This window comes from Manis javanica, chromosome 11 (assembly GCF_040802235.1).
Source record: "Manis javanica isolate MJ-LG chromosome 11, MJ_LKY, whole genome shotgun sequence".
Classification (NCBI taxonomy): domain Eukaryota; kingdom Metazoa; phylum Chordata; class Mammalia; order Pholidota; family Manidae; genus Manis; species Manis javanica.
In genome coordinates this window covers 16,415,413-16,439,111 of record NC_133166.1, presented here as the reverse complement: position 1 = coordinate 16,439,111, position 23,699 = coordinate 16,415,413, and the positions used below count along the sequence as shown (strand labels likewise).

The following is a 23,699-nucleotide window of genomic DNA, read 5'->3' as shown; positions in this document are numbered from 1 at the left end:
AACCCAGAAAAATGGTTAAAAGAGAGAGAGAGAGACAATAAAGTGTTGGAAAGGATGTGGAAAAATTGGTAACTTCATATATTGCTGGTGGGACTGCACAATGGTACAGCTACTTTGGAAAAAGAGGCTGGAAGTTCCTGAAAATATTAATTACCAAGTTATCATATGACCTAGTAATATCCCTTTTAGATACATACCCAAAAGAACTAAAAACAAAAACTATGTCCACATAAAAACTTGTATAGGGATGTTCATAGTGGTATTATTCATAATCACTCAAAGGAGAAATAACCTAAATAGCCATGAACTGACAAATGGACAAGCAAATATGTGTGGGTATTAATCAGTCATCAAAAGGAATGCAGTACTGATACATGCTACAGCATGGATGAATCTTGAAAATATTATATTAAGGGCAGGAAACCAGACACAAAGGCAACATGTTATATGATTCTGTTCCTATAAAATGTCCAGAATAGGCAAGTCCAAAGAGAAAGTAGGTAAAGTGGCTGCCAGGGGCTGAGGGAGCAGAGAATGGGGCGTGACTGCTAATGAGGATGGGGTTACTTTTTGGAGTAATGAAATGTTCTAAAATTAGTGGTGATAGTTGCATGACTCTGAATATGCGAGAAAAAACTGAGTTGCACAATTTAAAAGGGTAAATTTTATGGCATATAAATTACATCTCAATAATGCTGTTGTTAAAAAAAACATATGCAGGAAAGAGACTGTAGGGAATGTGGAAAAATGGAAACAGCTGACTTGCTAGAAGTGGTGAGATGGAAGGTAATTTTGTTTTTCTTGTTATCGCTGTTTGTGCAATACCATGTGAAAAGAAGAGAGCGGGGAAGATAGCCCCGTGCAGAAGACGAGAACCAGCTTTGGAGCCCATGGCTCTGAGGGGTCAGCCCTTGCTCTGCTAGCTACTGACAGCGAGCTCTTGAATAGGTAGCTTCACCGATCTGGGCCTCGATTTCCTTTTCCTGGGACTAGAATACTATCAACCTCATAGGGCTGCTGTGAGATTACATGAGGCCTTACATCCAGCACAGATTTATAGCCAACACCCGTAGTGTCCATAATCTTTCATATTCATTCGCTTATTCAAATTACGGAGCATCTCTTACATACTGGGGTTATAGATGTATTATGACTGAACCTTGTTTTAAATATCTTGGAATTTAGAGAAGAAGACAGAGAAAAATAACTAAAACAAGTTCATTGGAAAGAGCCATAGTAAATGTATGCACAAGCAGCTTGCTGGACAGGTCATCTGCTTAAACCAAAATATATTTGGGAATTTGTGTTGGGAGCTATTGGTGAAGGGGGCAGACCAAGAGATGAAAACTCCCAGAAGATAGCATCCATAACCACAAACTCCATGTTTGTTCTATAGTGTGTGATCCTCAGACAACGTCAGCAAGGAAAGTATTATTATCCTACTTTATTAATGAGAAGACTAAGTCTTAGAGAGGTCGAGACAGTGTTCTGTTTTCACAAAGCTCATGGTGCAGGCCCCCTTCTATTCTGCCATAGACATCTGTTCTTCTGAGCAATCCTGGCCACATCTCACTAGGAAGGAGTACGACGTGTGTGTGTGGTGGGGCAGCGGCAGGCTGGGGTGGATTGTTGGCAGGGGATGGTGGTGAAGAATCAGAAAACCAAGAGGAGTTCTAGCCAAGTCAGGGTTGGTAGGAGGTATTGCACATGTATCCTGTCCCCTTTGGGGTCTCATGAGAAAGCATGCCAGATGGTCACCCCAGAACCCATTCAGCTCTGGGTCATCCAACAAAGATTTAAAGCATTTCCTGGGGAAACATTCATGTTCTATATGTCAGCAATGTCTAGTAAATTCTTCTCCACTGCTCTCTCTCACTAAGTAATGAGTTGGGGGTAGGGAAGCCAAACATGGTATCACTTACAGAGCATCTACTATGAACACGGCATTACATAAGAGCAGGCACTTGAGCCATTACAGTAGACCCTTTCTGCATGGACAGTGAGGTAACACTGAGGCGAGAGAGGTCAGGTGCCCTGCCTGAGGTCATACAGAAAGCCTGTATCAGAGAGAGAAGCGAGTATCAAATCAGCCTCTTTCCACTCACTGTGAGGATTCTGAACACCCCCCTACCACCACCACCCCATGCAAAGAAGTCTTGGTCTCAAAGGCAGAGGGCAAAATTAACAGACTATAAGAGCTCAGAAGCCTACAGCATCACATCAGAAGGCAGGCAAGCCCATGTTTTCCATTTATACAGCACTAAAAAATCACCAGCCCACATTTCATGGGGGAGAGGTTGGGACCCTGTGTTATTTTTGTATTCCCTACACAAAGGGCATAGCTTTGTATCTCGCACAGAATAGGGGCCTCTATAGGTCTTCTCTAGTAACAGCCAACTGACCCTTGATTTTGATGGAACTGGCCTTCACCTCACAGCAAAAGAACTCCCTTTACCAAATGCATCTTCCTTGAAAAAGAAGTATGAAGGATCAGAGCACTGGCATTTGGCACAGAGACTTGGGTGGTCCCTCAGGGATGCCACCAGGCTGTTGGTGGTTGGCCAGTTGGCCTGCCCAAAGTCTCATTTATCAAGAGCTGTCACGAGTCCATTCGTTGGCTTCAGTATCAGTTCCATTCCATAGACCCTGGCAGTGAGTTTGTGATCCTAAAGGTCCTTTGTTATTGGAGCTGCTCTGGAATTAAATGAAATTTGTAGCTGGTAGGCCCAAGAAACAAGCTGTACTAAGCACTCTATAACTACTCTGTTCAGGGAGAAAAGAAGGCTTTCCAAACTGCCCAGCAGGGTGGGGTGCCACCAGCACTCTGCAATGATACACAGTGACCTCTGGGATTAACCACCGAAGTTTATTGTTCTCAGCCATGTAAGACTCAGTAAGAACCTGGAGTCATCAAGATACCATCCTAACACATATCTCAAAGGTACAGAAGAAGGCACACAGACTTTGGGAGCCAAAAGAGCTGAGATATAAAGCTCAGCACCATCTCCTGCATGACACCTCGTCTTCAGAGAGTCCCTAAGCATCCTTTCCTTCCTTGGCTAGACACAGATGCTATGAAAGTGGGCCAATGGTTGAAGTAAGGATAGATGAGAGGACAAGAGAGTGTGTGGTTAAGAATAAAAGAGACAGAGAGAGGGAAAGGAAATGAATCATAGGGAAAACCTCATTCAGTAGGGTAAAAGGAAAATGAGACAGAGCTCAAATGGAATGTGGTCAGAAGGGTTAGTAAGGAAAAATATAAGAAAATCACATTTTCTACTAGACATGTCAGAGAAATTGTCTAAGGTTTGCCAACGATTCGATCTTGAAAGAGCAATCATAACACGGGAGACTTATTATTACACCATCAGTAAATGTCTCCTACAGACGAAGAGGCCAAAGGTAGCAACGGCTCCCTCCTCATGAGCCAATTCCAACTGATTGATAATGCTCATTTGTATTTGAAAGAATCCTGAGCCCTGATCTGAACACAGTGGTAAAAGCTGCTGCAATTAGTGATGTCTGCAGTGGGATGTAAGGGAAGAATGGCAGCCTGCATGCCACGTGTCATGCGTGCTATAATGTGCTGCCCAGATAAGCCCTTTGGGACTGAGGCACTCATTCCTCCAGCTGTGGCGACTGTGCTCTCAGTTACGTCCCTCTCCAGGAATGGCCCTCAGCCAAGGAAGCTGCCTTGCCCAGAGGGAGTCCATAGCTACTGCTGCAAGACCACCTCCCCTTGACCCTCTGAGGGGTATCTGGGGAGCTATCCCAGCTCCAGCAAACCCTAGGGGGTCACCTGATGCCCCCGTTGTGAATGCATTCCTGTCCAACTCCCTCTTGATCCAACAGTACTTCTTTTACTCCCTTACTGATGCTGATTTTGAGGGCAAGCCCAATAAACTTTCTGCATGCAAATCTCTGTTCCAGGTTCTGTCTTTGGAACCCTACCTAATACATCATGAATCTGCCATTCCTGCATAAACTATACCTCTCTGTGTTAGCTAATAGCTTGCCATCTGTGTTTACTTACTCCTCAACAAAGACTCCATGTTAGCCAGTGGGAACATGTAAATCCATCAGCTCTCCCTTTTTCCCTTGTCTGCAAGGAAACTCAAAGGTCAGTTCTTCATTCTTTCTTCTCTTGCCTATGTAGAGCTAACTTCCTGGTTTAGGCTTGGAGGCTCTCTAATCTAAAAAGGATGAGTTAGCCCTATTCCTCTCATTTTCAGTCACTCCTCCCCCAGCCCCTAACCCTAGAGGAGACAGCATTTGTCTCTGACTCATTTTTTTGGATCATTATAGACTGAAGATGTCACCAGGAGGAACAATATAGGCTAATGACTCCCCCTGGCATGATGCTTTCAACCTATATATATATATATATATATATATATATAATGTTACAGACACAGCAACCCTTTTAAGTTACTATTATTTCCTTTAAACAAAATATACAGAGGTTAAATGATTTCTCAACCAATGACAAAACCTAGACTAGCAGCTGGGTGTCTTGATTGCTGAACATGTAGATTCCAGCCATGGGCAGAAAGCACTGAGCTGGCTTCTGCTGCTTGCTCACGGTAAATGCATGATTTCTAGAAAACACTAAAACACTGGAATTATCTTAGAGGATCTCCTTCAGCGCCCCCTTTCTACTTTGGCCAAGTCCTGGGAACTTGGTAGTGTTCTGATCCTGGGCAAGGGCTGAAGAGTACCATGGACTCTGGGAGATGATTTAGCCTTCCATGGCTACAGGCCAAGAAGGAGCCATCCTTTTCCTGTTTGGACCATTCCCTTGATGGGTAGCTCACTATCTCACAAGGCTGCTCATTCTGTTGTCTCTTCATCTGCAGAGTCAAAACATATTAAAAGGGAAATTGTGACATATAAATGAGATACTGAACACAAAGCACATAATGTAGTATCCAACACATGGTGGTACTCAGTAAATGGAAGTTTTTTCTATTTCCGTTAGACACATAACAAGAGTAGGAGAGAATTAGCTTGTAAGAAGAGCACGCTCATCTTCAGCCACATTTCTCATGGATCACTCAGTGGTTAAACAGCCTTGAGTTAGAGCTGGAGAGGCTTGGGGGGAGGGCTCTGCAAAGACCCCCAGGGTTTGAGTAGGGGTTCTGCCATTTAGTTGTGTGACCTTGGAAACTGAGGCCAGAAGATTGAGCCATTTCCCCCAGGTCAAACCTGAGGAGTAGAGCCTGCATGTAAATCCTACAGTCTGCCTGAGTCCCAAGCGCACGTACTTTCCTTTATGTAATGTTACTTCTGCCATTCCTTTTCCCTTTTGCTTTAAGAGAAAGGGGGAAGGAAAGAACACACATGAGGAATTTTCCCAGAACAGCTGGCATATCCTGCTCATTTGAGGGCTTTGTTTTCCTAAAGGCACAGCTGAGTGAATTGGGAATCATACCTCCGAGCACGCAATGAAGCATGCACCTAATGCCATAGAGACATGCCAGGCGCTGGGGCAGAAAAGAACAACTCCTGCTCCCAGGTCGGCCTCTGCAGGAGATCAGGGCTCCTGGTTTGGTGGCACTGGGAAGGGCAGGCAGATTGCCAAGCCCCCACACAGCCATGTGAGCTGGTGACATTCAGGCGACTCTGCGGCCCTAGAGTGTTTGAGAAAGCACAGCCAGCACTTCTCCAAGATGCCAAAACCACGTTGGTTCTCCACACTGGTTTGTAGGTTGGTCGCCAGTGAGGCACCTTTATTAGGATGCAGCTAGTATGGGTGCCCTGGCTCTGCATAAGGCAGGCTTACAAGCAGGAGTGAAAGTGAAAATATTTAACAACTGGTATGGCACAGACAGCAACCAATCAGAACAGACACCATGGCCGATGAGAACAGAAGTCGGCTGCCGACGAACAGCATGGTCATGGGAGTACATCCCACCCAAATAGAAAGAGGATCAGCAAGGTTCCAGAGCCAATAGAGAATTGTCTGCCCATCTCCAAAGGAAGTCCCAGGTAGGCTGTCACTAAACCCTGAGGGCTCTGCAGAGCTTAGTTTAAAAGCCACTGCTGTGGGAGAACGAGTAAGTGACTTCAGAGTCCTGCGTGAAGGCGCAGTAATGCCCTGCCTTTGGGGTGCGAGGGCCAGCCCCCAGAATGGCAAAGCCCTGAGCCCACCCAAAGACACATCCATAAAGGCTCTAGCTGATATGCCAGCATGCTGTCATTCCTCTGAGTTTTCTCTTGGCCAAGAAGTGCTCATTTGTGGTCTCCCGAAGCAGTTGTTTCTGTTCTAGCATTTAGAAGAGGGCACTCCCACACCTCACTGGAGTTCCCGGGGCACAGAACAGAGCCTGGACTCAAGCAAAGTGTGAGCCCTCAGGAGTCAGTAGTTGCAATCCTTGTCCCGCCCAGAGCCATTCAAAGCCCCGCTCTTTCCCAGCTCACATCTGCCTCCCTGCTGCTTAACTGTCACTAAAAGCACATGCTCTTGCTGTCCTGCGGACACAGCCACAAGGGGTCAATTATCTTGTGGCAGTGAAGGTGGAGTACCATTTCTTTGGCTTGCATAAGATGCAGCTCCACATGATGAAATAAGTTATTGGTTTCTGGGTCTTTTGGGACGGTCCTAGAAGGAAAGGCCCTCCCTTGACAGCAGTGCACCAGGACCTTTCCCCCTACCCGGCCTCATCCCCAGTGAGTCTGCAGCAGCGTACTTGCCAGGCCTAAGAAATACCCCCAGAAATACCACGGAAGCACTTCACCACTGTTCTCCACGGAGCACACTATCTCCATGCCTCTTGATGTTGACTGTGTCCTCGCTTATGTCTTATAAATCAGATCTACTTTCCAGGAAGGACACTGTTTTTTTGTGAGTCTTATTAATGACTCTTCATTTTGTCTTATACATGACTGGCTTCCCAGCCTTCACCAGCTTCATCCCTTCTGGATGGAAACCTCATAGAGCCCCAGATAAGCCGGCACTGAATTTGAGCGACAGCTTCATAGGAGTTCACTTGGCTGTGGCCATGTGTACACTGGGGCATCCACAGAGGCCAGTGCGTCTGGTGAGGCAAGACACTGCAGCTGAGAACCAAGCTTGTAGGTCAGACAGCCAAGCTCCCATTCCCCACTCTGCCACTGAAGATCTGGGTAACCTGGGAAAGTTACCCAAACTCCTCAAACTCGTTTTCTTTAGTTTAAAATGGTTATAATAATAGTATCTATCTTACCTTGCCTAGCACATAGGCAGTGGTAGGTAAGGTTTGCCATTACTAATGGCTTGATCAGTTGCTATAAACCCTGTATAATACTAGATGCTGGGGCTTCCAGTTTCTGCTTTCTAGAACCTCACTGTCCAGTGGGAGAAATCACAGAAGGACCAACCATCAGGAGGCAGTATGTTAAGTGCTCTAGAAATGATTAGTTTTAAAAGAACCATAAGTATTAAGTAGCAACCATTTTTCAGTAGCCATGTGTGCTATATGCTGCATATAAGTCAAGAGCTTTCTCATTTCAGCATTATCACTAAATACTTATATACTTCCGGGCATGTTACCTTTTTTGAAACTTAGTTATCTCATCTGGAAAATGGATGTGAAAATTAGAAAAAAAAATATACCTATGATGTTACCACAGTGCCTTGCACATGCTACGTGCTTAATAAATGCCTTCTGAAACAGCGACTAAGGGTAGTTGGAGAGCTGACACTGGATGGCTCTTGTGCCAGCTCTGGAGGGTCTGTCTGGGGAGGTTTCAAGGTCAAGGCAGCATGTCTACCTGGGATATGTAGCAGGACTGTGATGCTCAGTGGCTTATCTGGTTTGTAGCCAGTCTGAAGGCAATTACTGGAGCCACAGGGACCAGAGGCTGGCCACTCCAATGGAGTTGCTGGCACAAACTAGGCAGCATATTCCAAATAGGGCAGGCCCTCCAGAACCATGGCACAGAGAAACTGACTAGATCAGTGCACTGAGAGGCCAAGCTACGACTCAAATGCAGGCCTGCTCTATTATACAAGGCTGAGCACCCCACCTGGGGCACTCTGCTGCCTGGAGCCAGCGGCTTCTGCGTGCACAAACACTGGCCACCTCCTACTGCACACTCAGCCCCATGCCAGGGACCCCCATGCTGGGTACTGTGGGGGTGAACAAGGACAATGTAGGCAGCATTCCACACTTCACGGAGTACATTACCTCTGAGAAGGAACTGTACAAACCAGAGCACACCAGCCCCAGAACTGACCCAGTGCACAGACAGGGACAAAACCGCACAGACCCAGACCTGTTTACATGCATGAACATCCTTGTAGCACGGCCTGATAAGCCTGTTGCTAAGCCTGCCTAGCTTCCTGTTACAGAGCGCCTCGCTCTTGGCTCAGGAAAGATAATCACTCTGGGAACCAGCTTCCTCAGGAGACCTGGCAGAATGCTTTCAGTCTGGAGTGAAACCTGCCTTTCAACGGAGCTTCTCCTCCTCCCGCGTCAGACAAGGGGAAACACAATCCCTAAAGGAGAGGGTTTGCACATCCATAGTCCTGCTGGGTGTCAGTGGCTGTAAGTGACTCTCAGGGAAAGGAAGGAGCCCCGGATCTCTCCTGGCTCAGAGCACCTCTTAAACAAAGACCCTAAAGTTTCCTGCTGAGGCAGAGCAGGGCACAGGACGCTCAGATTCCAGGTGCACTCGCAGGTATCATCTGTCAGTCTTGACACCAGCCCTGTCTGTGTGGGTCTAAGTGGAGAGATCAGACAAGCACAGGGGAAGGGGCAGCAAGGGGGAGACGGGCTTAGGAGAGACTAATACGAGTAGCAGTTTTTATTTGACCTCCAAGCAGGGCAAGGGAGAGCTGTGATCCAAGCCAGGATGAAAGAATGGCCAGCCTCCCCCTTGTAATCAAAGAGTTTAATAGTGCTTATTAAAAGCCCATTTCTGGGTCCTGTTGAAAAGTTACACCCGTGTTTTCTTTTTTTCATAACAAATGCTTCCTAGAGATTAAACACACGTACACACACACACACACACACATTCCCCACAAGTCCCACACATGCTATCTATCACCAGTCATGTATATCTCATCAAGGATGGCCATAATTCACAGCTTTCACATACACACATTTTTCTGTAAAACGGAAAGATCAGGCCTAACTGCTGAGGTTATGCACCCTTTGAAATCGCAAACTTTGAGGGAGTCATGCTCAAGAAGTTGTCATCCCCACAAACAAACAGCATAGCCTCTAATCCGAATCATTCGCCATGTCATGCCTGAGGCCAGGCACATCTAGAGACGCAGAGGCTACTGGAATCCTTAAGCTTTGGTGAAAAGCAGCAGTGTTCTGAAAAGAGCAGATCCTCTCTGATAGACTGACTCCAGCCACCAGGAGGAGGGGCCTGGGGCATGTTTACCCCCAGTATTCAGCTTGCCCAGAGCCCAAGGCTGCCTTTGCTCACAGCTACAGCAGGCATTGCTTTCTGGAATGATCAGCTAGACACAGGAAAGTACCTCTTACAGAAAAGCATCCTTCTACCGGCACGGGATCCCTCCTGATGCTGATCTGCCTGACATTTTACTCCCTGCTCAGGGGTAGGGTACAAAACTGCCCGCTCAAGCACTAAAACCATCTGTCAGAACAGTTTGTTGTTATCAGAAACGCATGCTTTGCAGCTAGTATGTCTGGTTTCAAAGTCAGCTCTAACTCTGACTATATGGCCTTGGCCAACTCTCTGAGCCATAGTTTTCTCCTTGGCAAAATGGCATTAACAACTTCTTAGAGCTTATGGAGTTTTGGGGAAGATCACAAAATGCCCTACAGACCGTAAACTCCAAAGCAGATGTTGGAAATTCTCATGGTAAGACAGTAATGAGGACATGGAGAACTTATAAATTGGGCTGTGAGTACCTCAAGGGCAAAGACTGTGCTGTATTCCTTTTTTGGCACCAAATACCGTAGGGGAAAAAAGTTTGAAATAAGGAACGAAAAATGAGTGAATCCATGAATTAAGGGGCTTGCTCAAGGTCACAGAGCAGTTTAATGGTAGAACTCAAACCCAGATCCCCTGAAACCCTAGTCTAGGGCTCTCTGCTCTTGATGCACCAAACCACTGGATCACTTGAAGGGTCAGTGATGTCCTACTAGCCCCAGCCTGGGCCAGGTTTTAATGGCCCTGCCGTTCCTGGAGAAAGATCCACTGTGGGCCAGCCACTGCCTAGGAGGCCTTCACAAACTCGCCTGTGAAACATTCCAACCCGACAGTGAGAAGAGACAGAAACCACCAGTGCAAATAATATCCAAATGCCTCAAACCAACCCATCTTATTTCCTGGCTTGAACTGCACGAGCCAGAAAAGTCACAAGATTGGGACAATGAGCCTACAGAGCTCCAGTCATGGAGATGAGATGAGTATCGTGCTCACTGTCAGCATTATCACTTACCTACTGACCAAGTGTCCAGGAGATCACTAGCCCTCTCTGATTCTCAGCCTTTTCATCTGCAAAACAAGAAGACAATCACAATTAATCCCTTGCGAACCACAGGACTGAAATGCACTGTAGGTTTTATACCTTCTATTGGTTACCAACGGCTCATGATCCCACGTAAACTGGACAAATTGCTAATGATCAGGAGCTGGAAGGGAATTATTTTTAAAATGAAGTTGATAATTAATAGTTATGTACCAAGCAGAGCACCAATGATGATCTCTCAGTACAGAAAATACAGGCTTCCAATCATTTTGACACTTATTTTTATTTTTCACAGATGTAAAAATGCAAAAGACCATGAAAACACAGAGAGAAATAGAGCCAAAAACAAACAAACCCCAAAAAGTGCCACTACCTCAACATACTCCCTTCCAATATTTGGGAGTATTTAAAAAAATTTTTTTTTCTTCTATACACAGAGTTTACCATTATGCAGAGCAGGACTATAAAGATGTGCTACACTGGAAATCACACGCAGACCGTGATTTCGCACCCACCCCGACCCCCAGTGTTAGACCATGACTGTTGCCCACATTGTTAACTCTTTTTCGTTCCCAAGTATTTGTCAGTTTCCCCGAGACTTGTAAGGACTGTGGCCAGGTCTCTGGCAGCCACTGTGCACCCCTGAGCCTAGCAGGGTGAGGAGCACAGGACTAGGAGCCTTCGGCCAATTGTTCCCTATCTGGGTTCAGTTATCTCCTCTGGAAAATAAGGAAACGAGACTGGCTGATCTCAGAAATCACTTTTAACTCTCAAAAAAGAAGAGGGGAAAGGGAAGGAAACTCATATATTTGAGTCCCTACTATGTGACAACTATTAAGCCAATAATATCTATGACAATTGGTAATACTGACAGAATAACGATAAAATTACTACTAATAACCTCATGATCCTCTGAACCACCCTGGGAACTTTATAGGTAAGAAAACGACAACACATGGGGTTCGGTGATCCCTCTGAGGCCCACTGTGCTCATTCAGGTACCAGTTTCACAGTTTTTACCATATCAATGTCTTACCTCTACTATCATTTACCAATTTTAATGTTTCCAAATCAATTCACATTTTCTGCTTAACTTCATTTTTAATGGATTTTTTTAAGTTTGTGCAAGTGTTTATTTCTGTCCCTTCTCTCTATGGCCCAATGAAAGGCAACTTTCAAGTAAGATGGATACTATAACTGTAAAAGGATTGCTAACAATTTAAAGGAATTTTTAAGTACCACCATTCTATATAAAAATATCTGTGAAGTCATAGGTGTGAAGTGTATGTATAGTTTTATACATACACACAGACACATACATATATACAAATTTCTAACATCTAATAATAATATTATTAAAATAAATCATTTTTTGACAGTGGCAATATTCATCCATATGCTACCCTTACAGCACCCAGCTGTGCCCCTAACTTTCTCCTGGGAAGGCCAAGATCCCACACTGTGTTGCCACCAGAACTTGCAACCTAGGTCTGTCACATTTCAAAGCTGAAACAATAAAAACACCTAAGGCTTAATGAATGTCAAGAAAGCGGCCTGGGGCCACATAGCCAGTAACTGAAGGAACTGGGGCTTGGGCCCCCATATGCCCACCTCTGACCCAGTGCTTTGTGAGTATGTTCAGTTTCCTCTCTGCTCCTCCTCAGACCCAAGTTGACAATTCTATTGGCATCAGGCCACCAATTAAGTTCTGTTTCCAAATCAAGAAAGGGTCATCCTGTTCTGTTAGGTGGACCGCTTTTCCATAAAGTCACAACTAGATCCTATCAAGGCATATTTCAGTTCCCCAAAGGGCGCTCTGGTAAGAAGCTGCATAATTTCTAAAGCCAAGTATAGAAAACGTGAAGTACAAGTGATTCTTTATTCAAAGATCCAAGATAGTAACCAAGGAACTAGAAAGGGCTGATAACATAATATCCAGGAATGCTGTTACTTCTGCAAATGAATATAAAATCCCAACCGAGTCAGGGAAGTGGGCAAAGTAGTAACGTGACTGTGTTACACACTGATTGGAGCTGTTGTTGAATGTCTTTCTAGAGCTCTAAGCTTCCTTTTCCTGTCATCTGGTTTTAAATTAATTGGCATGAATTTTTTATGACCAGAGAGCAAATAGACTGAAAGGCCCGCAGAAACAGCTCTGGCTTTCTCTGTAGAGCTCCTCATTTCTTGTGAATTTAAGCTACAGAGCTGTGCAGAACAGGAAAACAAACAAATATAACCCCGATTATTCATGCTCTCTCCAATGACACCCCTCCCATGAAGCCTTCTCCCACTAAACTGAGTGAGAATCAGTGGCTCCCTCCCTTGGGTTCCCTTGCAGTAACACTTCAATCACTGTCTGTGTCATACTGCATTATTGTTTTCTTTTCTTTTAAGCTATTATGTTTTCTGGTTACCCAAATACATTAACTACAATAAAAACTCATCTTCCACGTGCAATATGGTTTTAGATAGATTTCCTTCTAAACCTTTTTGTATACTACTCCCACACACAGACATTCACAGACACATTACAAAATGGAATCACACTATAGACACTGATTTTAATGTATTTTTAAATGATTACATTAAAGTACATTTTTCCACTAATGAACATACAGGTTATTTCCCATTTTCATTAGTGAAAGTACTCTAATAGTTTTGTACATATATCCTTGTGTGGCTGTTTGATTGTGTACTTAGACTATATTGCTTAATGTTCTTAAAAATGTATAACTGCCCCCACAAAAGACATTCAATTCCCACCAGGTGCACATATGCATGCCAATTCCCCACGTTCTCATCAACAGCAGGCCTCAGCGTGCTTTCTTATCTTCACCAATATGCTAAGTAAATGGAGCCTAGATTCTTTAATCTGCAATTCTGAATCTCAGCTGAATATCTTCTCGTCTTTCTTGGACATACGTACTTCTTCTTTTGAAAATTCCATGCTCACTGGCCTTTCCCCATTTCTTGGTTGGGTGTTAATCTTTCTTGTTTGGTATATAAGAGTTTGCCATTTGTCTCTTGCCTTGATTATTATTTTTTGCCTTCTTCTAGCATGATCAATCATAGTAAATGGCACCACCAGAAACCTGGAGCCCATGATACTTCCCCACACGTCATTCTCCACGCTGTGCACTCACGAAATCCTGCCTGTCCTACTGCTTAAGGAGGCTTTAAATCAGCTTGTTTCTCTCCCTCTCCAGTGTCCCCATCACCTTTCACCTTACTTCTGCAGTAGCCTTTCTAACTGCATATCCTCTACTATCATTCTCTCACCATCCAGGAGTTAGAGGGAGTTTTTTTCAATTCAAATCAGTTATCTCCTCTGACAGCTTCTATTCCATTAAAGATCAAATTTCAAGTCCAGAATGTAACCCTGTGACCCTCTGCTAGCCAATCCAAACGTATCCTTGAGGCCTCTCAGTTTAAATACAATCTCCTCAGAGAAGCTCTGGACACCCAGTCACAGTGAGCTCCTGTGGCTATTTACTGGCACATCCCACAGCTGTCACTAAGTGCTGCCTGGTACAGCTCATTGAGTGAGTCCCACACCGCGAGCCCCATGAAGGCAGAGCCCGCAGCTTTCTGGCCAGCGCTGTCTACTCGGGACTCAGCAGGGCACCTAAGCACACAGTTGGCGCTCAACAAATCCTCCCTGAACTAACTTCTCTCTTAAATTAAAAAAAAAAAATCAAATAACTTGTCTATTCCAAGGACCAAGCAATCCTCTCTAAGTTTTATGAATAAATTAATGTGGGTCTTCCTACAGAGAGCAGAAAAGGTGAAAAACCAGGCCTGCTTTCAAGGGCACAGTTTATGGTTTAATTAAACTTAATCGTGATGTACTGTCACATCGTTTTCCATGTAAAAATTATGAAGCCTCGGCTTTGGCAACCGTAAATCACTGGGTGGAGGCATCCGGGGAGCAAGGTCCAAGCGTTGTGCTTCTCTGTAGCTCCCCCCTCTCCTCTCTACCCTGTGTTTTGCCCACACTCATGAATGTCTCTTAAATGAACTTCGTTTGAAGTCAAATTATATGGTAATTATATGTAATCTGACTTCTCTACTAACATCTTTAAATAAATTTGCATTGTCTAGCATTATGGAGTTGATGGTTTTCCCCTCTATAGATCGATACCTACATTTATGAATATTTTCTTAGGTTATGTTATTTTACTGAATTAAAAAACAAAAAAACAAAAAAACATGTTGTAGGTGGGTTAGAGAACCGCAGCTCTCCTGCAGCTCCATCTCTGCTCCCTGAGTCTATCTTGTCCTCAACTCAGCCTTTGGGGCACCAAATTTAGTGAAACTGCACTCCTCTCCCATCTCCTAAAGGGTCTTCAGGATGGAAGCTGATTAGAATAGGTTATGGAGCCACTATTTTCTTGGCTTAATTTGGTCTCTGAGTCAATCAGGAGGTGCTGCCTTGGGCATGACAGTCAATTGCATATAAAGTGTCCACGGGCTCACTTTGGTCAGCTCTGGTCATTGACATAGTAGGGCAGGCAGATCTGCAGATGAGGAATTGGTGAGGGACTTGCTGGGGCCTATTCAGGGAGGCTCAGGAGAAGAATAAAAGCTTCTCTCCTGCCCTGGAAGACACTGGGTTTCAGTAGGAAAGGCAAGACCAAGATGCTATAAATAGTTTTGGTCTTGTCCACATCTGAAGCCTCATTCCTGGCCAATCCTCCAGCTGCTGCTTCAAGATTCCTTTTCTTTGAACTTTCCTCTCTATGGAATTGTCCTTCTCCATCTAAAGATCTTGATCTATCCAAGAGACTGGGATACTTCCTGGGTCCAATAAGTCTTTGTTAAATGCTGTTATGGGGTTTTGGTCTGGAATCAGAGTCTGGCTTTGACCCCTGGCTCAGTCACCTCCAAGCTTGGTGACCTTGGGTGGCATACTGAACTTTCCTACGCCTCCATGTTCCACCTCAAATGTGGGCACAGTAAAACCACCCATGGTGTGGGCCACTGCAGTGCTTGTGTCCGTGTTGCCTAGCAAAGGCTCAACAAATATTGCCAAGTATTATTAGTACTGCCACTATTATAATTAAGCTGACAATATACTACTTACTGTGTGTGAGGCACTGTCCCAAACACTTTCTAAATATTAACTCATTTAACCCTCATAAACAATTTGGTGCAGTAGGGGTGACTTTCCTTATTTTTTAGGTAGAAACTAAGGCAGTAATTGGCTGATAAATTGCCCCAAGTCACACGATAAATGATGGAGCTAGGATTCTAAACCCAGTCAGTAAGTCATACTCTAAACCACTAAATTATGAATCATAATTATTACTTAATGAATCAACATATTTCTCAGTTATTACTAATGACTATTTGTTTTTACTGATAGGTGCCTGCCCACTCATATAGGAGTGGGTTGAGGGATGACTGGGATGGTTTTGGGAGGGCAGGATGTTAGGCAGCCAACCGAGCTCACTGAGGTTCAAAAGTATCATCCAGTTCCAGGTGAGAACCATGGATCTGAACAGAAAATCAGGGCAGAAGCCCAGTGCTGTGTGCTTCTAGGAATGGGAGCAGACAGTGGGATGTCCACGGGTCATCCCTAGGTGCTCTGTGGCTGGGAAAAGGGCACTGGGCTTCCAGGCCTCACCTAAGGTTTTGCTGGGTTCCCCTCTGTACCTGGATGGACGTGGCCTGAGAGGGTCAGGACCTGCAAGGGAAGGGTACAGCGACTCACAGAGTTGGACTAGAGAAGGCATGGGAGATGCCTCCTTTCTGGAGGTCCCCACTGCTGTTGCTATTGAGGTCCCAGCACCCCTGGGGCTCAGAGACACTTTCCGAGCTCCAAGTATCTCCTTTTCAGATTTCTGGGAATTCTGTACCCAAGCTGAACTGGCTGCATTGCTGCCAGATGTCTGAATGGGGAGGCGTCTCCCCCAAGGACTGTGCTTCATAATTTCCAACTTCATCACTGTTGGTGCTCAGATTTTTGTGCCCCCAACTTCTGCTGCTGATTAGGTCCTCAAAACATGCTTATTTTTGCTTTCTTTTGGGTATTTCAGAGTCAAAGATTTTGTCCTTACTCACTATTTCTTGGTTAGATTTCGTTTTTCCTGTGAGATCACAAAAATGAATCCTTTTAGGCATGAAGCAATTCAGGATGAGAAAACTACTCTAACCACAGAGCCTTGGCCCAAACAACCTAACAATCTCCCATGGCTTGGCAGGCTCACAGATGCAATTCTGATGTATCAACTGGCCTACCAAAGACCAGCATATCCTGTGGGGCCTCATTCCAGCTGCCTCATCCACAGGTGTCCCCAGCCTCTGTTGTTTCTAGAGCGAGCCAGTTTTCTGTGTTATGCATCAGAGATAATAATGGTTTTACTATTTATCTAGAGACATGGAAAACCCAATAGCAATCCAAGATGTTACATGATACCATCATTTCTTCTCAACCAGGCCCGTGGAACCAGGAGACAGACATTTTTGATTTTTTAAAAACCAACCAAGTCAGCTCTCTTTTGAAACATCAACTTTTCCACCCAGCCACTTCATGCTCACCCTTTCATTCAAAAAACAGTTGCTGGCTGTGTACTCTGTGTCAGACCCAGATGGAAATTGGTGGCCAGGAAGCCGGAGAGATTAGGCACGGGCCTGACCCATGTTCAAATCCCAGCTCGGACTCAGATGAGTTGTGTGATATGGAGAAAGTTAGTTCACCTCCCTGAGCTTCGGCTTCCTCACCTGCAACATGGTGACCCTTATCCCAACCTTCTAGCAGTGTTGCGGGCAGGCTACAGAACAGCGTTTCTCAAGCACCTAGCCAAGGCCTGCAAGTCAGTCCTGAGCAGCACTCCCTGCTTGTATAGCTGCTGCTACTAACGGTGACCAGTATGGCATGCTTCCTGCACTGCAAGGTACAAAGTGTTACAGATAAGATGGGGAAGCCTGTGATCTACAGTGGGATCCAGCCAGGAAGGGATCAGTTCTCCCAGGATGGGATGGGGCAAGAAAGCCTTCAAGCAAGACTCATGAGCACAATGTTTGCAAAAGGGAAAGAGCCACCGCAAGAGGTATGAAATGTGGACCTATTTTGAGAAGTGCAAGCAGCAAAAGGAGAAGGGGAGCCCCAGAGAGGGAGGGCGCTAGGAAGGGTGCAGGGCTGGGGCCTGGAAGGCCTCGTGGGCCATGTTTTGGCAATGGTCATTCATCAGGAGGTGTTCAAGATGGGCACTCATTGGGCCAGATTTGTTCTTGAGATGGGTCACTCTGGCTGCCGTGAAGATAGACAGGGAGATGAGAGTCTGGGAAAGGGTGGAGGCAGGGAGAGCCACAGAACAGAGGCAGATCCAAGCCCAAGGGGAGGGTCCCTAACTTCATTCTTCAGGCTACTAGTCATGTCCTGGCCAGCTCCTCATAGTAGCCTGACTGCAATAGCCTAGTCACCAGCCTGGCTGCTCTAGAGCCACCCAGAGGAGGGTCCTTTCTGCCACCAGCTGCAAAACCATCCATCCAGAAACAACCTGTTACTTTCCAACTTGGCTGGGACAATGCATCCTTGGCTACAGTCCCTTCCATCCCCATGTGGTCTCACAGCCCAAGCCTGGAGCCCATGACAGGTGACCTGTGCTGCTGCCCCAGCTTCCATCACTCAGATTCATTCAATCCATTCTGTCCAGTTATTTTGGTGTGTGGATATGTGCTCAGGTTTGAAGTTAGTATGAAACTGCAAAAGACAAGATCACAGGCCCCCGAGGTTTGTAAGCAAGGGCACAGATCTATGCTATAACCCAAAGCTGAGTGCTGGATATATTTAAGGGAAGGCCAAGTGACAGTGCTGTAGGGACAAAAGAGACAGAGCTATGGATTCTCCTTGGAAGCCTCAGAAAAGCTTCATGGTTGCACATGCCTGGACCCTGGAGACAAAGAAGGCATTTGATAGGCAAAGGGTGGGACAGGGGCATTCCAAGCTGAGGGAAGGTGTGTGCACAGGAAGTGGTGCCGCCTTCTGTGGCTGGAGCACAGGGGACGAAGAGCAGGTGACAGGAGGCAAAGGCGGGAGGGGCCTGATGTCCTTGCCTGGAGGGGCCTCATGTCACTATCTACTTTGTTCCTTAAGGCACTGGAACCGTGGTCACATAAGAAAGAGCAAAGCAGTAACTTTCCCTAAGCACCATTATGCATCTGGCAATGTGTATTACATTAACTCTATCCCAAGTTATTTAGTTTGAATTTTATAACCATCTGGGAGGTACATATCACCATTCCCATTTTACAACTGAAGAAACTGAGTTTCAGAGAGATTATATGACATGCCCAAGGCTGCAGAAGCAGGAACAGAGCCCAGATATCTGAATCCACGCCCAATGATCCTTCTCTGCTCCCTAAATGATGGAGGCAGATGCTTAATATGTTTCAAACAGCTGAGGAAACAGACTCATCACCACCACCACCGTCTTCACCATCATCAGCACCACCACTGTCATTGTCACAGACTCCAGATTTTATTTCATAAAGGAGAAAATGTACCAGATGTGCTTCTTCATAATGGGATCTTAGAAGATTCCTGAGTATATATGTTTAATTAAAGTCAACTGCCACCAGGGGCCACCTATGGTCCCTGCCTGCTGACAGTGTGGGAGGTGCTTCCTCTCCATGTTCATAATAATGTTTACAACAACCCCGTAAGGCAGATTCTACTTCTCTAGTTTTATCGTTGAGGATGTGGAAGTTCAGAGAGGCAAAGTGATTTGCCCCAGTTAGGCAGAGCAGGAACCAGAAGCGTGCATTTGGCCCTCAGGGCTACTGTAAACCACAAAGTCAACATGTCAGCAGCTCAATCTTCACCTCCCAAGGGCCCTCTTCTGCTGGCCCCCACCTCAGTGAATGACACTCCTTTCATCCTTTCACCAGCAGCATAAGCTAGAAGCCTAGGCCACCCAACACACACCCCCCTTCACTTTGCCCCCACATTAACCCATCACTGGATCCTCCTGGTTCCAACTCTATGATCGGGTCCACCTCTCACCATCTCTGCCTCCCCTGCTCCGGTTCAAGCCACAGTCATCTCTCACCTGAGCTCTGCAGTGGCCTCCCCACTGGCTCCCTGTATCCCATGCCCCTAGACGTGACCCCTCCCCTGGCTCCAGGGTCTGTAGAGCCTGGTCCTGCCGATAGCTCTGCCCTGCCCTTTCATTTTCTCTAACACCCCACTATCTGTTCTGCTCCAGAGCGTTTACATAGGTTGCTGCTTCTGAGGCCACTCCTGGCTTCACAGGCCCTTCTTTCCCATCTTGGCTCAATGTCACTTCCTCCAGGAAGCCTTCCCACACCCCCAGTCTAGATCAACAGGTACACGCTAGGACAGCTGTGCCTGTGGCTAAAATATGGAAATACTTCCACACCAGTTGTTATGTAGTCACTGCCCCACACCCCTAGATGCCCCCACCATGACCTCGGCTCCTTCCTGGGGCCCTCTGGCCCTCCCACAATCCAGAAGATAAGGCATGAGTGTCAAGAGGAAGGCCCCCGGGACCCTGCTTGGGCATCATGGCAGAGGCCCTTTCTGGCCTGGGCAGGTGTAATTGGGGTTGTAAAATATTTTTGCTCTTGATTCTGAATTTTCACAGTTCATAGTTATGTATTTATTTGGGTGACTATTTGAGTCATGAACTTGGAGGGCAGGGAGCATGAAAGTTAGGCTTATCATGCTGAGGCCCAATAAAGACACCTGAGTGCTATAACGAATTAAAGGAATGGGGGAGGCAGCTTCCTCCACCTTTCTGGCTATACCTGCTCAGCTTTCAAAAATCTTCAGGTACGAGCAATGAAGAAGCCAAGCTGCTGAATTGAGCACCCGGGTGGGCAGGGCAGCCGAGGAGGGGCTGCGCATCCTGCCAGGGTGAGGTCATAGCCCTGCTACCTACAGACACTCAGGAGACAGGAGGAAGGCAGAGTCTTTCTAGGCTTGACTGTTCCTGCTCATCAGTCACTGTTTGCATCCATCTCATGAAGAGCTCTCAAACCCATTCCCAGGTCCTTCTCCACCAGTACCACCTTTGTCCAAAAAGCCATCTTCTCTCATGGTTTCTCTTAGAAAGTTTCCCTGCCTCACCTCTCACCCTCTCTGATTCTTCTTCTATACCAAGCATTATCTTAAAAGGTATATCTGATCATGCCTTTTTTCTGTTAAAAATTCTTCTGTGGCTTCCCACTGTTCTCAAGACACATTCAAACCCTCAACCTGGTTTATAAGGTCTTCATCTCTGAGCCCTGTCTACCTCTCTAACCTCACCATCGGCTTCTTTTGTTATTCTCTTCTACTTCCTGTACAGATTTCCTCCTGTCTCAGGGCCTTTGCATATGCTGTCTTGATTTCTGTAACTTGCTCAGCTAATTTTTATCTACCTTCTGGGATTTAGCGTAAAAGGCATATATTTTGAAAGGCCTTTGCTGACTAACTCAAGTTGTTCTGTTCCTCCTATTATCCACTGTTCTTGTGTTACACTCAGCATGCCTGAATCAGCTGTTCAATGTCTGTCTTGAACAGAGGTCCCATACGGGTAGGGATTGTGCCATCTTGTCCATTGCTGTATCTATCTCCGCTGCTCAGCCTGTGTGGTTCCTGACATAGGCATGTTAATATCTGATGATCAATATTTGATGAAAGAATAATCAAAACCATGAGACTGTAAGGTTGGGCCTTTCTCCTCTGTCTCCAAGGCCAAAGCTGAAATGTAAATTCAAACGGTTACTCTAAAAATTTCAGGAATTAGCCAATTAGTTTATCTCCCATCTTCTGATGTGTGGGAGGGGTCTAAAACCTCAGCTGTATAGCTCCCTAAGGGACCAGACCCCTAGGAGAGAGCCTGAAATGATGAATGAATGAATGAATGAATGAATGAATGAACGAACATGAGAAAGAGTGAAAGAGAGGAAGGAAGGAAGGAGAGAAAGGAGGGAGGGAGGGGAGGGAGAGAGGAAGGAAGGTGGGAAGGAGAAGAATAGAAGATAAGGTATTAGAAAAAAAAATACTGAGTATGAATGTGAAAGAAAGGACTAGCTGAAGAGTCACCTTCACAGGAAGAGGCAGCCTGCCAGTCAGTTGTTCTGGAAGAACGAACAGACCGGCCCGGGTTCCCACCCTACTCTGACCTTGACAACGCTCTGGGGCCCCAGGACAGCATTTGCCCCTCTGCAGCTCAGATTCCTTCCCTGAAAAACAAGAGGCACCCAGGTCCCCCAGGTCCAGGATTCATGCACAAGGATGTTCAGAGAAGAACAGGGTGATGGATGGAAACCAGGAGGGTACAGAGACCTAAAGATCAGAGTGCAACAGCAGGCTCCAACATGGACTCCTCAATGGACCAGGAACCCGGAGTGGAGGGAGCTTCTGTTCCCTCTGCCCGCTTCTCCGACATCTTCAGCCACCGACAAACAAAACAGGAGATGTTGGTCTAATGTAACCGAATGTCATCGAGGCTGAGCAGGGACCAGGGAGCTGCCCGGGAAGCTGAAGCAGTGGGCTGGGTGGGCGGGTAGGAGGCAGGTTGGGCTGCTCAGTGAGTGGCCCCAGGGCCCCACACTCATGGAGCCTGGAGTCCCAGGTGTTCAGGCAGCCTCAAAATCACCTGGGACAAGGGTCCTAGCCTTTTTGTCTCACAGACCCCTTTGGCAGTTTCTTGAAACATACAGATCCTTTCTCAGAAAACTGTTTTCAAATGCATAACATAAAATCCACAGATTACAGTGGAAACCAATTACATTAAAATGGTTATCAAAATGTTAAAATGATTAATTTGCATTTCAGTAATATTTTTATTTCCTTTTAAAATCAAGATTTATAACAAGATCTAGTGGCAGGTCTAATAACTCTTATAACCTTGAAGTAGTAATGAGTGGAAATTATACTTTGAGGTATTGCCAACAACTCTAATGGGATACAAAAATATCTGATTCCTCCTGGTCACAAGGTCCCAAAGACTTCTAAGGCTATTGTGGTTTATTGCCTTCCTCACAACAGGAGAAAATGCTCACTTTTTTTCCCAGTCACGTGCTTAAGAATATCTGATTTATGGAAGTGACCTGACTTTACAGAGGAAGAAACTGGAGCTTCCCAAGGGGCAAAGACGTACTCAGAGCAACCCGGCCAGTTAGAGTTAACACCGGACTCTAGTGCAGGCGTCCTGCTATCCCCCAGCCGTGCTCCGCCCATTGTGAAGAGCTGCCTCTCAAGTGAATGACTCTCCAGACTCATGACACAGGACCATCATTTCACTTCCCTGACACTTGGTTTCCTCATCTGTAAAATGGGAACAATGGTACTCACTTCCACAGGCTGCTGGGAGGATAGGAGGAGAAGATGAACAGGAAAGGGCCTTGTTACTGGATAGTGCTCTGCACTTTATAGGTGAGTAATATCTGCGTATGTTATATATTGCCTCATGGCAATGAACTTCGGGTCTCAGTGAGGGGGTAGGTCCAGGCTGGCAAACCCAAATGCTTATAGTGGTAAGACAGTGAGGGGTAGGGGCTACAGCAAACTCCAGCACTCATGCTCTTCTGCAGTGGGGAGCTGCCGTTCAGTACCAATGGAGGGTGACAGGTAGGAAGGCGGGCCTCGTGTTGCCAAATCTGGCTTTCTAAGAGATGGTGGGTATCTTTATTTTTGACAAAATGGTCCTGGATTTTATATTAAATATCTCGATCATTCAAATAGGATATGAGGCTTGGTTTGCAGCCTCTTAAGTGTACAGATAGGGAAGTTCCACAGCTTGGGGAAGAAGAAGGAATAGGTCATTGTCTCCCATACAGACCAAAAGGGTCCTCACATCCTCGCAGGCCTGGAAGAGAGATGGTGCCTGTGCAGGGCAGACATTCTCACTAGGGCAACCAAGACCCCTGGGCAGAGACAGCTGGCCCTAAATGTGTTTCCCGCCCCTCACTGCTGTGAAGCTGTCTTGTTTTATTAATAACCCTGGATCGTGCTCACAGCACATCAAGGTAAACAGAGATGCTTCCAGGGCGGTAATGCAGGCAATTCTAACAGATGAAGAAACAGGCTTCCAAATATAAATAGGAAGATAAGATAAACAGACAGAGATCCAAGTCTGCTTCACGCTGATTTGTAGGCTGTGAGCCATAGACATGGAGAATTGTGGATCATTCGGGCTGAAAGGGATCCTTGTTCAGAGAATGAGGAGGAAAAGACTACTTGTCTTGGGAAATGCCAAGGGTCACATTTATCATGTGCATACTTCTGATTTTTCACTGCCCCGGTGTCCTCATC

At 45.9% G+C, this 23,699-nt stretch overlaps 1 protein-coding gene across 10 annotated transcripts in view; it reads right to left on the bottom strand.

Moving 5' to 3' along the window:
* Positions 1 to 23,699, bottom strand: part of TENM4 (teneurin transmembrane protein 4) — a 711,224-nt gene that overhangs the window by 556,023 nt on the left and 131,502 nt on the right. For all 10 annotated transcript variants that reach the window (XM_073215955.1, XM_073215950.1, XM_073215952.1 and 7 more), the window contains exon 2: positions 10,403 to 10,458. The gene's annotated coding sequence lies outside the window, so the exon portion shown is untranslated. The remainder of the gene's footprint in view (positions 1 to 10,402; positions 10,459 to 23,699) is intronic.